At 51.8% G+C, this 17,356-nt stretch overlaps 1 protein-coding gene and 1 long non-coding RNA gene across 2 annotated transcripts in view; one reads left to right on the top strand and one right to left on the bottom strand.

Moving 5' to 3' along the window:
• The window catches only part of Cmip (c-Maf inducing protein), a 200,549-nt gene that overhangs the window by 78,785 nt on the left and 104,408 nt on the right, over positions 1 to 17,356 (top strand). The window lies entirely within an intron of this gene.
• On the bottom strand, positions 6,117 to 7,403 carry LOC131911675 (uncharacterized). Its single transcript, XR_009379421.1, has 2 exons — positions 7,084 to 7,403; positions 6,117 to 6,266 (listed from the first exon to the last, which is right to left on the bottom strand). It is a non-coding gene; the product is annotated as an uncharacterized LOC131911675 (long non-coding RNA).

Raw genomic sequence — 17,356 nt, 5'->3', positions numbered from 1 at the left:
GGCTTTCTTATGGACAAGTCCCTGACCAGAAGCTCCAAGAGAGAAGGATTTGTTTTGGTTTATATTTTGAGGAGATCCAGTCTATCATGGTAGGGAAAGGGAGGCGGCTGCTCACATTGCATCTGCAGACAGGAGCTGGAGATGAGTGCTGACTGACTCTCAGGTAACTTCCTCCTCTCTATTCAATCCAGGGTCCCAGCGCAGGGAATGGTGCTACCCACAGTGGGCGGGTCTTAACCACCTCAAGTCACCTAATAAAGGTGATCCTATACAGTCATGCCCAGAGGTTCATCTCCCTGGTGATTCTAGATCTCATCCAGTTGATGGTTGAGATTAATCTGGATGTGGCCTAGGGGAGCTGCCTGCTCACAGTTCCAAGAAGGAGCATTGATCTAACCTCCCTCCGGTGGAACTCATAAGGTAGGAGACTGTAGCCCTGGTGTCCTGGCACCGGACAACATTTTTTGGTTCTGCTAGAGACATTCCTTCAGCTATGCAGGTTGCACCTGGCTTTGAGAACCCGAGGACCAGTTCTAAGCTGACATAGGTGCTCATGCCTGGTTCTATGGCCGTCCTTGCCCTCAGCAGAGCAATGCCCTTTCCACCCTGGTCACGTCCAATGTCAGATGACCGATAGAGATCACTCTTGAGGGGCCCCAGAAGAACATTCAGAAACAGTGATGCGTAAGCCTTATTGGTAGACATCACGTCGGTCCTCATTTGACATTGATGCTTAGGACTACCGAGAACTCTGCCCCTGGTCTCCCAGACCCTGCAAAGCCTGCAAGGGGCCTGCCTCATCGTAACAAGGCAGGGGGACTGGACATGCTAAGACGGAAGGAGGTCAGAGTTGTGGGGTGACCCTGAGCTCAGATTCTATGACTTCAGACAAGTCCTTTCCTCCCTCAGAGTCTCAGTTTCTCCACTGAGAGTTGGGATGAGGATAAAATAATTCACTGTCAATTCAAGATAGGTGGACAAAGAGAGGTGAGGAAGAAAGTTCCCGATTTGCTCATGTCTTTCCTCCCAAGGAAGTAAGGAAGCTTGACTCATTGTTTGAGAAATTGACTCGATGGGTGATAGGGGCGCACGCCTTTAATCCAAGCACCTGGGAGGCAGAGGCAGACGGATCTGTGTGAGTTCGAGACCAGCCTGGGCTACCTAGTGAGTTCTAGAAGAGCAGAGCTGCATAGTGAGTGTGAGAGAGTGGTGGGGGCTGATTTGGACTCATAGCACCTTGCTGTGACCCTTCAAGCTCCTTCAGTGTCACTCAGTTTGAGCTTCTGCTTTCTTCCTGGGGAGGAGGCACAGGGGACTCTTACACTGGTGTAGCCCACACTGAGGGAAAACATTTCACATCCCAGTGGGATGCAGCTACTTCAGGGAGCTTTTAAATTGCACCCATCCAGCACGAGAACTCGTCAGTGGGAACAAGCCTTGTCAGGAAACCATGTCCCCCTCAATACAGTTCCCCAGAGTGGTCCTGGGTAGATTAAAGGATCGGCCTTGGCCAGGGTCAGGCCGCCCTTGGCCAACTGTCTTGTCATTCTTTGGAATCCGCTCTGTCCTATTCCCGCATAGTCAGTCCACATTCACAGACAGGGTCCCAAGTCTGTGTGAGGACCGAGTTAGACTGTAAGTGGCACCAGGATTGGGAGGTCACAGACATGAAAAAGAGGGGGCTCTTAGCGTCACATCCTCAGCACTGTGTGAGGTGGTGCTGGCGTATGAGGGCTGAGGGCTTCCAGAGATGACGTGGTGCTGTTGAGCTCAGGGAGTGTGCCTCATGTGTGTAACTCTGCTTGTTTGTGAGCATAGCATCTCCAGGAAGCCCGGAGCTGGCCTCTAGGCTCTGTGTGTGTCCTATAGCACTTCCTTTTTGCTGTGCCTTGGGTCCTGGAAGCCCCGGTTTCTGCTCTGGGTGCAGTATAGGCTTCCAGGAGATGCCTGCGGTGTTTGCCCACATGCAAATGTGAACTCAGGTGTATGAAGCTGTGTACTGTATGTATGTATATGTTCAGTATTGTGTGTGCATGTAAGTATGCATTATATATGTATATTTAGATGTAGGACATTGTATATATGCACACTAATGTGCATATGCGCAGAGGGTGTGTCCATGCTTATGTAAGTGCACATGTATTTGTATGTTTAAAGGTGTGTGTACAGGCACACAACAGGTGAATATTATATGGTTAGAGGGATGTAGTGTTCTGTGTACATATACATCGATACAGGTGTATTGCATATTGATGTGTGTGTGTATGTGTATGTGTGTGAAATGTGTGCTAATCAGTGGATGTGTGTGATGGGGTCTTGCATACTCATGTGTTGATGTATATATGTAGATAGGGTACGTGTGAATGTGTGTGAAGGGACATGTATGAATGTGTATGCTGTATGGTTGTGTTGTGGTGAATGTGTATGTCATGTATGCCGTATATGAATGCATGCTCTGTGTAAAATATGTGTGTGCTACATGTCTGTGTGTGAATGTATGTGTACCATTCGTGAATGTGTGTGTGCCAGGTGGGTCTATATACGAATATTTGTGAACATGTGTGTGTGCTTTGCATGAATGTGTGCGCCGGGTTGCAATCCTGACCCCTGAGGTAGGTAACTTTCATGTGGTACTCTTTAGACTCTTCGCAAGACAAAGTTCAGCTCCTCTTTTTCCAGGCAGCAAATCCAAGTTTGGCTCCCACTTTTCATTCTCCATGCCTGCCAACTCCCTTTGGCTCCCTGGGCCTTAGACAACCCTTTGCTGGCGCCCAAGAAGCACTTGCTCTTGTACACTCCTAGACCTCGGCAGGATCAGGCCACAGCCAACAATCCCCTCTTTTCCTTTGTCCAGTCGGAGGCCTCCCCACTCAGTTCCTTGCCTGTCTTATCCTTGGAAACAGTGGGCCCCACTGTGTTTGACTTGGCACACCCATCACTCTCCCTGGCCATCACTCTGTCGTGTAAAGCAGCGAGGGCACACCTTCCTGACGTGAAGGTGGAGGCTCCAGCCAGACAGAGTAGAGGGTTGGAAGGTGGGGCTCTGTCTTACACTCGGCTGATCTGCTCAGCCCTCCTGTCCTTGGCACCGTCTTTCTGTGAAGGTGGTTTTTGAGCCCACAAGGGGCATGACTGGATATAGAACCACCCCGTTACCCCGACGTGCCCAGAGCTTTCTGCACGGATTCCCAAGTGTGGTTACAGTCTGGGTCTCAGCTGAATGAGAGTGCACGGGGTCCCTACGTGCCTGTGAGAGAACTTCTAAATTTGTCTCAGACAGAGTCACCCCCTCACGGGAGGCAGATCTAGTGAACGCAGGAGAATCCAGCGTGACCTACATTGGCAGGAAATGGGATGAGGCGGTGGGTGGGTGGGTGGGACGTGGTGATGCTCACTGTGAGTAAAGGCATCAGGAACATCACAGCCAGCCGCCAGGGATGAAAGACATTTGGTGTAAAACAGACTCCAAGTTCATCCTTATAAGTTACATATCGTATAGTTTGCAAACTCCTGCAGGGGGACCCATCACCTGAGCAAAAGGCAGGGAGCCAAAGCCCAGAGAAAGAGGAAGAGGGAGCTGAAGTCTGGTTCTCTGAGTCAAGGGAAGGCAGGCTTACCCTATTTCTTCCTCCATGGCAGGGGTGGTGGGGGTATGGTGGTAGTGTGTCTGGGGTAGGAGAGGACCACAGGAAAGGGTACTTGGCCCACAGTGGTGCAGATGGGAAGAGCTGGTTGCAGGGTAGACTGTCTGCTTAGCAAGAGGAAGAGAGGATGTGGCTGTGTTCTGAGGCTTGGCGAGGAAGAGACAGTGTCTGAGTCACAAGCTGTGCATTGGTTCCTGACTTCCTTTCTTCAGCTGATATTTACTAAGAACTCAATGCAGAGGGGGAATAAAAGCCCCTATGCATCCAGCCCCCAGCGTGTTTCCCGACCAAAGGAGATGGAGACCGTGACTGTAACCCAGTGATCAAGGAGGGTCAGTAGGTCGTCAAGCAGAGATTCTGTTTATTGTCATTAATGTGCCCACCTGCCCATCTACTCTGCCCAGTCCAGTAGCTGTGGGCGAGGTGGGGCGGGGCACATGACAAGTCTGCCCATGCAGTTAAAGCAAAACAGAAGTAGACGGTGCAGTGCAGACGCAGCAAGCCGCTTTTCCAGGGCTCTGAGCTCCCTATAGCTGCTGAACGTCAGACTGGACCATGTGCAGCTAAGCAGTCCACCGTGGCAGAGTTCTGCTTCTCTGACCTGGTACCGGGTCATGTGGAGTTGGATCGAGACTAGTACATGTCCCTTCATGATGCGAGAGTGCCAAGGCCGGTGCTGGGCCTCAAGAGGCAGAGAGGGTGCAGTGTGATTGGGCCAGGTAGATGGACGGCTTCCTGGGCCCAGGGAAGAACTGTGGCAAGGCCTGCCTCTGGAAAGATCTGGAGAGGCAGGGAGGTTGGATGGCACAGATCTTGGACAGACAGTATACACAGCTTATTATGAGTTGAAAGAAACTGCAGATTCTGATTCTTGAAGGAAAAAGACATCTACCTCCCCAGCTCCTGCTGCCTCCTGGCCAAATGGTCTTTGGGGGCCATCTGTAAGCCCTGGTATGCTAGGTAGAGGGCCCCACGGCCAGAGACAGTAGTTTGTTGGAGGGCAGGCCTAGACATCACTCTAAGGGAAAACTGGGCCTTGGCAACACATCATTTGGGGCAGAAGGTGGAGTAGGAGGAGAAAGAGGAAGAAAGTGATGTACAGGGTCCAGAGCCTTGAGTCTGTCCGTTTGATGCCCAAGAAAACAACCCAGGAGCCATCGTCTTCCCGCCATGGTTGGCAGGCAGAGACGGCTCATAGAACGTGGGGAGGTAGTGGCTACCTGAGGCTTTAGGCCCCGGCCCTCTTGTGCATCAAGGCCAGGTGCCCCGGGAGGATGAAACAGACCTGGAACTCTGCTGTACCCACACTGACACATGAGTGTTATGGCTCTGGTCCCAGCCTCCTCTTCAGCATGGACACAGTGAGTGCACATGGCAACAGCAACATCGTTTTATGAAGGGATTTACCCTGACCTGTGCCTCGTGGGGCACTATGAGGTCTTTCATACTAAAAGGTCATACTGCTGTGTTGCTGATGTTGAAGGCCATGCCCATCTTTCATCCTGTGCACTGTAGGGTGTTCAACAAGGTACTGACCTTTCACGTTCTTGATACCTGCCCCGTTTCTCCTTCCCAACCAAAGATGTCATCAGATGGCCCCTTGGAAAACTCATTTTCATCCACAGTGATCCAATTATTCTCTGGGTCCCCTGCAGCCTTGTGTGTGTGTTTATGTGTGCACATGTTGATTTGTGTGTGGGAGCATGGGTGTGTGTGGATGTGAGTGCACCTGTGTGTATGCACGTGGAGGCTATAGGTCACCCTTGTTTTGGTTTTTTGGTCCTGGAGCTTGCTAGGTAGATTAGATTGGCTGGCCGGTAAGCCCTCAGGATCTTGCCTGTCTCTGCTTCCCCAGAGCAGGATTATAGGTGCGTACTACCACACCTGGCTTTTCCTTTGGGTTTGAGATTGAACTCGGAATGCTTGCATAACTAACAACCTTTTCCTAAACGAGTCCTCAAGGATCACACTGGTGTCTAAGCTTACCAGTCTTTGCTGAGATTTGAACCCAGGCCTTGTTGTTTGGGCCTATATGCTCAGCTGCAGCTGTTTTACCATTGACTTGGATGGAAAGGTCAGGACCACGAATGGATGCCCATCCGCACTTGGGAGACAGAGGCAGGCAGATCTCTGTGAGTTCAAGGTCAGCCAGGGCTACCCAGTGAGACCCTGTCTCAATTTAAAAGAAAAGGTGGTCAGGGAAGAAGGCTTCTTTGATGACCTAGCCTTAGTCATCAGCCAGATCCTAAAGTGTAAGGCCTTGAGAGGCTACAAGGGAACAGTCCTGGACCATAAGTCGGTCCCTGATTCCCTGGGCCTGTGGAGCACCAGGTGACCCGCCTCGGCCTTGAGGGAGACATTTGCTCTCACAAGGCAATGATTAACCCTGCTGAGCTGGCGAAGCTCTCTGCAGGCAGACCTTTACCCTGGAGATTGCCAGCCCTGCCAATGAGGGTGTTTGTGTTTCCCATCTGCTGTTTCTTCATCTCACTTTTATTACCAGGCCAGGAGCCGGTGGGGCGGAGAGCCGTTAGGAAATTCTCAGGCCGACGTCTCCCACTTTTCCTTGCCAGCCTCAGTCAGCCATGTGACCCCCCAGGAGACTGTCCTGTATAGAGGATCCTGCAGAGATAGGTTTGGAGTGTGTGAGGGGTGTTGTAGAGGCACCCCCAAGTGACATCCCACTGGTCCCAAGAAGCCCTGCTGAGACCTTGTCTACTTGTGTGGACAATGGCCAGTATCCACAGAGATGGCCTTTGCTAAACCTGGAGAGGGAGAAGGGAAGTAGGGTGGGGTGAGGTGGCAGAGGCAGGGCAGGGCCTGGCTGCTTAGCAAGATGTGGGGTATTACCAGCTCCTTTGGAAGTCAATGGAGATTCCCTTTCATGTTGAGAAGCTCTCTCTGTGAGTGCGGCGTGTGTGCGTGTGTGTCCGTCCATGTCCTGCACGTGTGTTCTGTGTGTATGTACGTTTGTACACGTTTGTTACCACGTGCTCAAATGCACAGTTATACTCATGGGTATACAAGGACACCTATCTGTTACAAGGGTGAGGGTGTGCATACGAGTGTGCAATGGGTCTGTCCTTCCCCTCAGGACTGAGTTGTCACATGTACATGTCAGCACATTCCCATGTTAGCTCTTTGCCGTGTCTCTCCATCCCGGTTAGGCCACCGCCATCTCCAGCTGCTTGTTCTGTGACTTGAAGCCACGTGTGCGTGAACAGTGGCCAAGCTTTAGTGTCCTAGTCTGTGAAGTGGGAGCTTCCAGACAGCTACAGTGTACAGTGTTAGTGAGAAGAACCGAGGGTGGCTGGGGGCCTGGCTCAGGGGTGGAGTGGGTGGCGGAGTAGGCCTGTTCCCTGCAGTATGGGAGAGCAGCAGGGACTCTGTGGCTTCCCTCTCTTGTTTATCTGTCTTTGCTTTGGTTCTGTGGCCATACCAGCACCGGACAGGACAGCGTTGAGGGTCTTGTTGGGTCCGTGCGTGTCTACCTGGCCTCTGCCCGCAGCAGCGTCACGTGGCTGCCGTTGCCAGGAGAGGAGCTGTTCATGCTTCCGCAGCTCAGCTTGTGAGTTAGCAGTGCCTAGAAGGCTGTAGTCAGGGGCTTTGAGGACCCTGGCTTTTGTTGCCCACACACCGTAATGCCATGAAGCAGGTGTCCAACACCTCTCCCTGGGGACAGCCCTAAGGCTCACGTTTGCCCAGAAGAGGACAAAGAAGACTTGAGCCTTATTTTGTTCCCCTCCCCCCAGCTCCATCAGTGACATCCAGAGGGTTCTGAGTAACCATGGGCAACAGAAAGCCAAGAACACGGGAGTGTTTGCTCTGCACCACTGTTTTCTGATTAGTCACTCCTGGCTAATTAGCCAGTGACAAATGGGACAATTAAGCTCTGAAAAATACCCGTCAACCTTCTAGAGTCCTGGCCGTACATATGGCAGATTGGGCCTGGCTGTAAAGTAAAGCAATGAGGACCTTTGGTCCTGGAGGCAAACACCCAGAGCTGCAAGCTGCACGGGGCCTGTTTCGTAGCGGCTGCAGGTATGTGCCTCTGAGGCACACATGGGGCAAGCTGCTTTACGATCCTTTTGCTCCACAGTGTATGGAAGAAGTGGCGTTACCCATGGCTATTCTGTGACTCAGGCAAAGTCCTCTGTCTGTGGTAGAACCTCCCCCCCCCCCCAGGAATTTTAGAGATCTTGAGGAATCTATGGACAAGGTGGCCTCTGCTCCCAGAGGTGGCCCAGACCTTCTGTTGTGGGTACTTGGGTATGACATGTGAGGGACAAGAGTTGCTCCCTCGCCATGTGTAGCATCAGGGTGGGCCAGTCCGGCTGCTGTGACATTGTCCAGGATTCCCAGTCCAGGACATCAGCAGCTTCTTCCTCTTCCTTCTTCGGCACAGATCCTGCTCTGCATGGGTGGCGTGGCGGGCGGGCGGGCAGGCAGGCCTCCTTAATCTTTGACCTTGGAAGTATGGCTTATGTTCCTTCTCTCTTTGGTGGGCTAGACTCAATGGGGTAGCCATGGCCCTGTTTCCTGTGGCCAGGGAACCTTAACCCTGGGAGAGGGAGGAATTTCTTAGCTGTGTGCTCAGTGGCAACCCCATGTATCACCTGATTCTCAGTAGTGGCTAGCTGGGGTCCCAAGGGTGTCCTGTATGCAATGAACATTGGTGCCTTAAGGCTAGTGGGACAAATTCTCCCAAGCCTGTCCTCGTACAGCCCTGGATGTGACAAGTCCAGAATAGGGTCTCAAGAGTGGAATAAAGGGGAATGGTGTCCTTGTGTTGGTGATTATCAGCTGCTGGAGGTGGTGGGGGAGGGAAAGGGGGAGTGTGGCCCTTCTCTGTCAGCAGAGTGGTCTCTGTCTGCTTCATTAACCCATGTCAGTGTCTACACCTTCTGACGCTTCCTCTCTGCCTGTCTCTCTGGGGGGGAGGGGGGAGCGGCGGCTGAGGTCACCCTGACAACCCAGGCGACCTCCTTCTTTGTTTCATACCATCAGGGACCCTTTGCCACCTTAGAGGCCATTTCACAGGTTCTGGGGATTAGTGGAAGAACACATTTGGAGGGCAGGTCTTCTGCCCAGTTCCGTAGGCAGTTGGTCCTCAGGAAGAGGAGCCAAGCAAGCCCTTCTCCCACTTCACACTACACATTGCTCTTACAAGTGTTACGACCCACTGGAGTTGACAGAGGCAGGCTTCTTGACTTACCATGTATCCTCTAGCCCAGAGCAGGAGACGGGACTACACAGAGGCGTGGAGGAGGGTGCTGGGTGTGTTTCTTTGGGTGGCCTGGTCATCAGGAGGGACAGGAAAGGTCCTTTTTAGACAATGATCCATTTGCTCCTGGCTGGGGGGTGAGAAATTACTGGCATGCAGGGTGGGCTGGGGAGTAGAAATTACCATGGTCACTTGGCTTGGCTTCTAGAGTCCGAGGACCCTGAACTTGGACCTTGCTCTGTTAATAGAAGCTGTTCTCTGTGTTTTTCTTAATTGTAGCCTACCCACCCCACTGCATTTTTGGAAGGTGGGGATTTGGCGAGTCCCTTATGTCCTGTTCGGTCTAGTCACCAGAGCAGGCTAGGACCCTGGGAGACTCATTGGCCTTGGTGGCAGTGATGTGGGACACAGGCCTCTGGCCACTGAATAGCCACTTGCACGGAGGAAGCACAGGCTCACGATGCCTTCCTCCTGCTCAACCAGAAAGGGCGATTGTTCCAGACTTTTCCAATGAATACTGCATTCCAAACAGACTCGACTGCCCAGGCTGGTGCCAGTCTCAGACTGGGCAGGCGACTGTGACGCACTGTGGCTCCCTCTAGCCCAGTGGTGGGTGAGGTTGCTTGGGCCAGCAGGGAGACTGGTAACTACAGCCTAGAGAGCAGAACTGGGCGTGCACTCCAGCCTCAGACAGACAGACATACCATCCTTCCTAGTGTGCAAGCCTACTGGGTTTGCTCACCCCCTCCTCGTCCCTCTCACCCACCGACCGCCACCCCATGCCCTCATCCCTGGCCAAGAGCTATAGGCAACATGGCCAAGATTCTTCTTGGAGTGGAAAAATCAAAGAATGAGACATGAGCTTCTAATTAGCAAAGAGATCACCGGAGGGAGGACCACCCTCAGCTTCGTGTGCTGGAGCATCGGGGCTTCCTGTGGCCTGTTTGTATCAAATGCCCACATTCCTTAGCTGTTCAACACCCTTCTAGGTATCGGGGCCAGTGTGCAAACATCTCCAGTGGGCTGTGAGTAGAAAAGTAATTTTCCACACCAGAGTTCAATTTCCGATAGGGAGGCCAGGGCCACCTTGGACTGCCCGTGTCATGGCCCCGTACTCTCATTTTAAGGCATTTATAATAACACTTAATGGGTAGATTATCTTAATTTTTCTCTTTGAAGTTGGACCTCCCCCCCCCTCTCTCTCTCTCTCTCACACACACACACACACACACACACACACACACACACACACACACACATCAAATGGAGTCACCTTTGGGAGAACTGAGTTTTGTCTTTGAATAACAAGTGCCAGTTATGATTCAGCATCAGGGAAAGTACTCCCTTCAAAGGACATTCCTACTAGTTATCTTGCGTTGAGTAAGTCTCAGTATTGAATGCAAGGGGGGAAAGTAACAAATATTCAGAGAGGTGCCCCAAGTCACAAGGGTGCACAACACATGCATGACAACAGATGATAAGTGCATACAGTGGTTACCATCACATTCTCCACTGCTGTGCCCAGGGCAGACATCAATAATCAGTCACCGCTCTTTCCCATCGAGCTCAAATGCAGCTGTAGAGTCCTTTATAACACACCTCCAGAAAGCTACTACTAGGCATGTCAGGACTTTGAAGACACTCGAAGGGATGAATCTGTGTGATTGCATTCATCTTAATTTCCCAAATTCTGCCTTCTGGCCCAGGACTGTCGCTTTGCCTGGCATTTTCCTTAGTCATCCACTTCAGTAGATATTTTCTTTCTGTGGTTACTTTCCTGGCCATGTGAGCCTTGGGTGAGCTGCTTCAGTTTTCTGTAGGCCTGGGATCCTGCTGTAGGGTGGATATTATCCAACAGTTTTGGGCAAAGCTGGAACTGGGAGTATCGGTCTGGTACCTGCCATGACCAGCAGTTCCTGATGGTGATGTCATGGTGGCTGGAGCATGAGGCAGCTGGTAATTCTCTGTCCTCCATCAGGAAATAGAGAGCGATGGATACTTGTCCTAAGCTCACTTTCTCCTTTTTATTTAGCCCGGAACCCCAGTTCATGGAATCCATCCACATTTAAGTTAGATCTTCCCTCCAATGAACTTTAAAACTCACTCACAGACATGCCCAGAGATTTGTTTCCGTGGTGATTCTAAATACTGTCAAAGTGGCCAATCAAGAGAGACCACCATACTGGCAGGCTCTCTGCATACCTCTACATGGGGTGGGTAGCCCTTCCGGTCCTGGTTCCTTACCTCTGCAGTCAGTGTTCCCAGTCATGGAACTGTGACCCCACAAGACCTCATCTCAGGTCTCCCACATCTGATGAAAAGCCTGAGGGAGAGGGAAGCAGCTCTGTCACTTTCCTCTGTACTGAACCACAAGAAGTATTTCTGATGGCGTTACTGTTGTCGTGAGCGACAGGGAACAGAATTGGGACTAGGTGTCTTGGAGAGCTGATGTTCTGGTCCTTTGCTCCTAGGGGGTCACTGTGGCTCTGGGAATGCAGGTTCCTGCCAGCCCAGGTAAGGGGATTTCCTTCCTTCTGGGTTTTTATTTTATTTTATTTTATTTATTTATTTATTTGGTTGAGGTGACAGATGGTGACCAGCTCCTTAGTACATGGCCCCACAAACTTGGGCAGTAAACCCCAGCCAGATCCAAGAGACACTTTGCAGGCTCAGGTTGCCGAATGGTAGGTAAGTAAGGGCTTGCTTTGTAGGCAGTAGATGGAGTGGGGTCCGAGCTGGGGACAGAGTCGTGCGGTCTGCTTTGGCTCATGGAAGGATGGACTGTCTCTGGTCAGGTGGGTTTATGTCATTTCCTGTGCTCTCTGTCTATGGGTTCTGCACATAACTAATGTCAAATTGAGTGAGCTCACGGTCACAATTTAAAAAGTAGCCGGTATGGGTGCATTGACTTCGTCTCATGTTGTGGAGAATTGATGCTCTGGGTGCATCTTTATCTGCCCAGGGTCCCACAGCTTTCTAGTGACATAATCAGAAGTGCAGCCAGCCACTCTGATTCCAACTAGAGGACTGTGCCACGTCCCTTTTGGACACATGTTGAATGTTTGCTAGAACCTTCCATGGATGAGTAAATACAACCAGCGGTAGGGGAGAAACTGTAAACTAAGGCTAGAAATGTAAAATCTAGGAGGTGGTTTGTGCTGTGGGTTCCCATGGGGAGAGGGCCTTCCAGCCTTGTGGCCCTATGGCAGGGTTGTGGTTTGGAGATGAAATGTCCCTACAGGCACATAGTTTGAATACTCATTCCCTAGCTGGTGGCACTATTTTGAGAGGCTGTGGAACCCTTAGGGTATGAGGCCTCCCCCGTGGAAGTAGGTCAGAGGGGCAGGCCTTTGAAGTGGATTGCTCACCACTGGTTCTGGCCCTATTCACTCCTTCCTGGTCTACCATGATGTGAGAATCTTTCACCCTCACACCCCACCCCCAGGCACAGTGAGCTCTGCCATGTCTTTCCTACCTTGATGGACTTTCAAAACTTCAGACCTCAAGTATTTCTGTCAGGTATTTCCAGCAGAGCACTCTGGCTTGCCCATCACCATGCCGAAACGTTCACATCTTGTTCTGATGAGCTCTTCCCTGTACCTCAGCCTCCTCAGTTCTACAAGTCGATGGTGACACCTCCCCATGGGACAAACGTGACATGACAACCAGGAGGTAAATGTGGTATCCAGTGAGCACCTAATAAATAAGTACGCCTTGGTGGCTACCACTGTACCTTCTCCATCTTGTTCTTGAAGAACACAGAGAGAGCTGCTCCGGAGGACACTTCAGAAAGTGAGGTGCCCTCCTCCTGTGGCTGCCATCCCCTCAAGGATGTTAAAAGACCTGTCCTGTCTCCCATGTCATGAGTACCAGTAAGGAGAAGGTTGTTCGTCTGATGCCTGCTGTGACAGTAGATGCTCCAGTGTTTTGGCCGTTTGTGGCTTGTGAATAGCACTTCTTTGGACTCAGGTGTTCAAATCCGAGTCCCTGTTCTCATGTGTATTACCAGGGGAATTGTGGGATTCCATGGTATCTCCATTGACTGTCTTTGAGGGACCAGCACTGTTTGCCATCCCTATCAGCGGTCCCCAGCCAGCTTTGCCAACACTTATAAGTGTCTGGTTTTTTGAGTGGTGGCCACCCTGATGGTGAGAGGTGATACTTCAGTGGGTTTTACGTGTGCGTCGGTGATGGAAGGAAGCAGGGCAGGTGCGGGGTGGGTGGGAGAACGAGGAGGAAGCACGAAATAATCCTCTAAAACGAACAGTGATGCTTGCACAATGGGGTGAGTGTGCTTAATGCCGCTGAACTTGGCATTGAAAAGGTTGCACATGAAGGTCTGGGGATGTGGGTCAGCTGGTAGTGTGTGCTCACCTAGCATGCACAAGGCCATGGGTTCCACTTTCAGCACTGCATAAACCAGGCGTTGCGTCACTTGGCCTATTAATCTGGCCCTGGGGGGTGGGAGGGTGGAGGCAGCAGAAGCGGGAGTTCAAGGTCATCCTTAGCTGTGCAGTGTGTTCAGGGGGCACCTGAGTTATATCACACACACACAGAGAGAGAGAGAGAGAGAGAGAGAGAGAGAGAGAGAGAGAGAGAGGAGAGAGAGATTAAAATAAAGAACTGGTTTGGTGTATGTGTGTTTTATCGCACTTGTAGAAGAAGACTTCATAGAGGGATGTTCTGCAAAATGGTGGCCAGTGCTTCCCCACACTAACTGACAGGCCTCTGGAAAGAAAGGATGATGTGAGCAGATGTGCCAGCCTAGAGGCCAGGAAGCATGGATCTCAGTGAGATGCAGTGTCCTGGAACTGAAGCCCAGGGGGGACTACGAATACCTGGGACAGAGTTGGCTGTTCTTGACTTTTCCTGCCTTCACAGCCACCAGAAGGTTCTGTTCTTTTTCTTGAAGGGTTTCCTTGCACCAAAATCCAGAGAGCTTTTCATGGAGGTGGGGTGTGGGGGCCTCTGCCTGGTAGACGAAGAGCCTCCCTGGGGAATGGCTGCGATGCCAACGTGATGTGAAGAAGGGCTCTGTGCATGGTGACGGGGTAGAGGCCTGGACCTCCACCAGGCCTGACCAACCCTCCTCCAGGAGACATCTTGTAAGGATCAGGGACATTTTAAAAGACTGTGGGGAAAGACACACTGTATCAAAGTTACTAAGTCCTAACCATTTCTAAGGGCGCATGGCTCTGTGGCATTCAGTTTGTTCCCACTGAGGCCTGGCCAAGAGCCTCTGCCACTAAATATGAACGCCCTGTTCCCTGTTCCCAACCTGGGTAGTTAGTTCTTTTCCTTTCTGTCTCTGTGAACTTGACCCACTCCAGATCCTCGGCGGAGAATCAAAGGCTGTTTGTCCTTTTGGATTGGTTGGTCTCACTAAGCGCAATGCCCTTGGTGTCCGACCGTTTCAGAGCATATGCTGCACTCTTGGTTGTCTTGGCTCAGTACTCTTCTCTTGCATGGATGTGCTGCAAAGCAGTGTCCGTTTCATACTCAGTGGACGTTTAAGTTGCTTCGGTGTGTTGGCTTTTGATGTGGGGATGCTGCAGTGAACATGGATGTCTTTTGAGATCTGCCCTCCATTCTTGCACCATGCACTTGGAAGAGGGGTTACCGGATCACGTGGCAATTCTTTCGTTCACCTCTTGAGGCACCACTACCCTGGTCTAGATAGCCACTTTGCCATCCGACATTTCTTCTGATTGGAGATGGAGACATGGAATCTCCATCTACCTGATGCCCTGCAGGGCCAGGCTAGCTCCCACTGCCATGAAGCCCCCATGTTCATAGTGCCAGCACATGTGGCGGTCCCTGGATTGGAGTGTGTGAAGCACAGAGCAGGGGAAGGACATGGGCTTGATGCCACAGGGGTAGAATTGCCCATAGCCCGTAGCATGTTGTGCTTGCTTGTGACTTGGGACATGGGCACCTCCAAAGAGCCTTTCTTGTTATAGTAGTAACATTACTGAGTACATGTGGTAGGGAACCCTTAAAGAGCCCAAGCTACTGCTGCTGGTGATAATGATGATGACGATGATCTGCTGTCCTCTCTCTGAGCTTTGCCTTTCTTTGAAACCTACCACACTTCAAGGCTGGCAGAAGGTGCTAGTAGGCCTGTCGGTTCCTGTCTCCGATGTCCTCTGGTTATGTTCCTGAAGATTCTTTGCCCTTTGGAAAGCAAGGCCCTCCAAACGCAGGCCTCTGAGCCCAGCAGATAAGGAGCCCAGTAAACACAGGGTCTCTCCCCGTGTTGGTAAAAATGACAGGGAAGCAATCACCTGGCAGCCTGACTCCAGAGCTGCTCCCACTGCCCAAGGATACCAGGACTTCCTTCTTGTGTGCTGGGCTTTCTGGCATGCCTGGATAAAGGCTGCGGGGCCACCAGAGAGAATTTGCTTTCCTTGCATTTGATATGAAGAAGGCCTGGCTGAGATGCTCAACCTTAGACCCTCACTGCCAGGTGGGCATCTCAGAAGGACAGCAGGTCGTTGTCGTCATTATTACCATCTGCAGAAGCAGCAGCAGCAGCTTGGGCTCTTTAAGGGCTCCCTACCATATCTACTCGGTAATGTTACTACTGATTTTCAGCTCTGCAGGCTGTGTCAGAGCCTATGAACAACTAACTATACACGAACACACGTCAGCAAGGCGCATCGTTTCCATGACTACTACCTTTTAGAAACGGCAGAGAAGAAGCATGGAAACAGACACCCCCCAGAGGTTCTGGCGGGGGTTTGAACATGGCTGAACTCCTGCTCAGACTGCAAACCCAAGATGCACTGGCTGCAGTTGAAACTCTGGGTCCCTCCCATGCTGTTTCTGGGAGCTTTGCAAGAGTTCCACAGGAGTGCCTGCAGGCAGGGACTGACACCCCACCCCATCTGTGTATCTGCATCTTCGTCTGTGTTGTCCTTTTCTATAGAACTCTGGCTTCAGCAACCTCAGTAGCGGCCTCATAGCCCAGAAGGGAGGCTAGGGCAGAGACTGACCTCTGGACCAGCCACCACGAGGGCCAAGGCAGACTCTGTTAGTCTACCATGGTGACAGGTAGCCTTCAGCCAGTGGTGGTGGTGGTGGTGGGTGACCCACCCAGGAAGAAGTGGTTTATCTGCCCCACCCAGAAAGAGCTAGGTTCCCTGTTTGATCTACTCCCAAGCTCCTCCCTACCCCCATTCATCTCTTCCCATCTAGGTCCTCCTTGGAACACAGAGTGACCTCCTTCAGGACACACTGGCCCTCACCCATCTTCTTCCAGCTCTGGCAGGGAGTGGGCACTTAGGTCACAAGGGTGGACATGTCACTTGTCCCACTGGTTTTAGGACCAGGGCCAGAGAGCCGTCCCTGGCCTCATACAACCAGCTGGGAAATGTCAGCGAGAAACGCGGGAGACCTGGGCAAATAGGTGGTTCTTCGAACTGAAGTGATCAGCAGGGGACCCGGGAGACCGTGGCCAGTCATTTGTTTGCACAAGCTAGTCCTCTGCCACCCTGTCTCGGACCATCCGTAGAGAGACAAAGGCGCTTCTGAGCAGAGGCCGCCCTCGCCTTGAGGAGGGCGCGCCGGGGTGGCTGGACGCGCTGTCTTCCAGATAAAATTATGTGCTTGGGGTTCGGTGCACTTAGGCCTCATTCATGCACTGCTGTTTGCTCAGTCAGCCGGCTCTGTACCTGGTCTCCAGCCTCCTGGGACAGGTTGGGGCCTCGCTGTCCTTCCGAGGAGTGATGGCGCACTGTCGTCCCCTATGCTAGCTCTTCTGTCTCTTCCCGTTCACGGTGGCCACTCACGTGAGGCTGGAGCTGTGCGCATAGTCATTCGGTGCCTTGGTCTTGCTGTGTGCTCTGGGCATGTCACTAGACTTCTCTGTTTCTTTGGAGACCATGAGTTTTCTCTTGTCTGCCTCTTAAGTCAAAGCCTACTATTTTCCCTCATAAGATCAGGACCCATAATTCTGTTCCCGGTTATATTCAATCCCCTAGGAGCCTGAGTGCTTTGGTCCACCAAAAGGCATAAATGAGTGTGTTCATAGAAGAGCTCATGGGCCTCTCTCAGGAGAGCCCAGGAACAGATGAAGTAAAAGTCACAGAGTGGAATACTATAGGGCTGTGAACAGCAGCACAGCTTGAGTGCCTCTCACACACAGCGTCATTGAGTGTGATGTTAGGCCAATGGCACGAGTCCGTCCTGTGAAATTCAAGGACAGACAAAGCTACTTGCTGTGGTAGAGGATGGGGTAAGGGTTACTTTTCAGGGGAGACACCAGGCTGGGGAACCGTCTGGAGTGCTGGCTGGTGTCACACATATGATACATTCTAGCATCACAGATGGCTCTGAAGCCTTGTGTCTCACTCTCCTTGTCTGCTCACAGGGTCCTTGGAGGTGGGCACCAAGCTGGGAGAATCTGAAATGAAATTTCCAGGCAAATGCTGTCAGGGGAGGCCCAGCCTTGGAAAGCCTGTGATCACCGGGCCTCAGCTCTGTTGCT

The sequence above is a fragment of the Peromyscus eremicus genome, chromosome 5 (assembly GCF_949786415.1).
Source record: "Peromyscus eremicus chromosome 5, PerEre_H2_v1, whole genome shotgun sequence".
NCBI lineage: Eukaryota > Metazoa > Chordata > Mammalia > Rodentia > Cricetidae > Peromyscus > Peromyscus eremicus.
The sequence above is the reverse complement of the archived record's forward strand: the minus strand, read 5'-3'. Positions and strand labels throughout refer to the sequence as shown.